The 2976-nt window shown below is 42.0% G+C and overlaps 1 pseudogene; it reads right to left on the bottom strand.

Annotated features, from left to right (window-relative positions):
- Positions 1-806: 806 nt before the first annotated feature.
- Positions 807-1999, bottom strand: LOC140523704 (WD repeat-containing protein 82 pseudogene; annotated as a pseudogene).
- Between the last annotated feature and the right edge of the window lie 977 nt (positions 2000-2976).

Genomic DNA, 2976 nt, shown 5'->3' with positions numbered 1-2976 from the left:
CCAGAATGAGCTTTGTGAGTTTGGGTGGCTGGAGAAGTGGGGAGGACTATTGGCAGATTATTTACAGGTTGTTGTGTGTGTGTGGTTTTTTTTTTGGTGGGGAAAGGAGGGTAGAGGAAAGAAAGCATCAGTGTAAACAATTTGGACTCATTCCACAGTACTGGCCCACATGAAATAGTTACAGATTTCTAAAGTAAAAAAATAGGCTCCCGCCCTCCCACCCCCTCATAAATATGTACACACAAAAGATCGTTGGACAGAGACAACCTGACTGTATCTCAGCTCAGGTGCCATTTGCTTACACAGGGCTGGCCCCCTGTCTGCTCTGGAGGTAAGCCTCCTTGACTACTCGAGGCACTTGATCTGTTACCTCTTTATGTCTCCCTGGCCTCTCTATGCTCCCCACATCAGTGAGAAAAAGACTGAACCAGATTTGAGCTAGCCTCACAACTAAGTCCATACCTGGCACCCTTACCCTAAAGGTCTGCAGAGTTCTTGCAAACCAACACCTTACATAGCTCTGTCCTTCTTTCTGTACCTAGGACATCTGAACTGATTATTTTTAAACTTTTGGCACAGAAGAAACAAGATGGCTATGAATTAAAGCCACAACAATATTGGGAAAATTCAATCATGACACGTGAAGAAGGAAAAGAGGAAACTGCACTAGTACCTCAAAACCAGAACTACATTTCCATGCATTTATGGGGACAGGGTGCAGTAAAGAAAACATGTGGAGTCAAGATTTTATAGGATACCTACACATTCAAAAGAGGAGGCTATGTCAAGGGTCCGCACTGATGCCCATGAGCCTGACACAGCTCACTTCTCCGAAGGAGCTTGATACAGGCCACAACTAGAAAATCTGGCTCCAACTTCAGGTCTGTATCACCAAGAGTCCTTTTGAAGGAATGCAGCAAAGGAGGTTTTTAAAAAAGGATGTATAGCGATGTCTATGAGAAGGGCTAGGTAAAAGGATGGTTCAGGTTAGGAGAACAACATAACCCCAATCCTCAGGTCCTTCACTCCTCTTTGTGGCTGCCCTTCAACGTGCAGACACTGCTGACAAATGATCAGTCATCAGTGGTAGGCAGCCAGAATGCCATGTTAGAACATGCACTAGCAAAGGTCATGAACTTGAGATTGAATTGCAAACAGGTAATGGGGCCAGTATGTTTGCCATCCAGCACAGCAACCTTTATGCCACTTTCTCCATTCCAGACATGAATCTTACCATCATCAGAGCCAATTACAATAAACTGAGAATCTGGAGTGAAGGAGGCTTCCAATGTGACAGCTTTGCTGTTGTTATACCCCCAAATGTATGCATTACTGCTCCCTTAAATGCATCAATCAAGCGAATGAAACTGCCATTGGTAGATGTAAGGATGTTTGCCATCCTTGCTGAACTTTAAGCCTGTCCACTCAGAGTTCCTGTCATACTGCAGCTTGCATTTTGTCATACTGCCCCTTATCAAAGGAACGAGATCATAAAGTTTAACCATTTCAGAATTGATGCCAGCAGCAAAAATTAACCCTTCTGGGTCAAAAGAACAAATAGGTTTACCTTGAAGATGCAGTTAGGAGACCGAAGATCCCAGAGTCCAATGGCTTCATCCAAGGACTCAGAGATAAAAGTGTCATCTATTGGTGACATGGACAAGGCTACTACCCTCTTGTTGTGCCTGGGGAAGTAGCAGATGTATTTGTCATCATGCAAGGACAGGTAGCAGTTGTATCATCTATTTTGTTGGAACTATACACTACAGTGTTTATTGCATGTGTGTATCTGATTAGGTCCACTCCATACTTCTTACTGTACAGTGTTATCTTTGATTTGCCCTCCTGACAGTTATACAGCAGGATGGAGTCATCGGTTGCTGCTCGAGGTGACCGTCTTGCCATTAGGGCTGAAGTCGAAGCAGTTGATCTTGTCCAAGTTCTTCTGGAACACCTTGGCCACGTGGAAGCTCTGCAGCACGATGTCTGTCAGCTTCATGGCCAGGGTAGAGCCCCGGGGGAAGGCGAGCGTCGTACTCGCTGCCCCCCTCCTCATCTCCTTTCCTCGTAGTCCTTGGAATCGTCCCTCAGCCTGAGTCGCGAGGCTGCTTCTCACGGGCTCCTCAGGGCAAGCCGGCATGGCTCTGGCTCAGTGTCCCCCAATTTGGGGCAAGAGGCCTGTCCACAGTTATTTTAAACAGCATTTCTCTATCTCTTTCTGCAGGGTGTTGTTGATAGAATATATAAATGCTGACGATTTACATAGTTTTGTTTCATATCCTGTAACTCTGCTGAAATTGTTCGTTGTTTCAAGTAGTGTTTTAATGGATTCACTTTTGGTCTCTAAGTTTTCCAACCTATCACCTGCGAAGAGTGATGGTTTTATTTCTTCATTGCCTATTTTTGTTCCTTCACTTTTTTGTCTTGTCTTACCGCTATAGCTAATATTTCTAGCACAATATTGAATAGTATTGATGATAATGCACATCCTAGCTTTATTACTGACTTTATTGGGAAGGCTTCAAGTTCATCCCTGTAAAAGATAATATTTACTTTGGTTTTAGATAGATACTACTTATCATTTTAAGAAAGGCTTCATTGATTCCTCTGCTTTCTAGTGCTTTTTAATAGAAGTGAGTGTTGTGTTTTGTTGAAGGCTTTTTCTGTATCCTTTAATGTAATAATATGATTTATATGGTTATTAATGTGGTTAATTATTTTGATAATTTTCCTAATATTGAACCAGCCCTGCATTCCTAATAAAACTCTCGTCTGAGTGTAGTGTATCAATTTTGTGATATATTTCTGTAATCTCCTTGCTACATTTTATTTAAATTTTGCATTGATACTCATTAAGGAAATTGATCTATACTTTTCTTTCTCTGTTTTTGCTCTCCCTACTTTAGGTATCAAAACTATGTATTGTCATAAGAGGAATTTGGTAAGACTGACTCTTCACTTATTTAAAAAAAATAG

Source organism: Notamacropus eugenii, chromosome 2, assembly GCF_028372415.1.
Source record: "Notamacropus eugenii isolate mMacEug1 chromosome 2, mMacEug1.pri_v2, whole genome shotgun sequence".
In the NCBI taxonomy this organism is placed as follows: domain Eukaryota; kingdom Metazoa; phylum Chordata; class Mammalia; order Diprotodontia; family Macropodidae; genus Notamacropus; species Notamacropus eugenii.
This window is presented reverse-complemented; position numbering and strand designations above follow the sequence as displayed.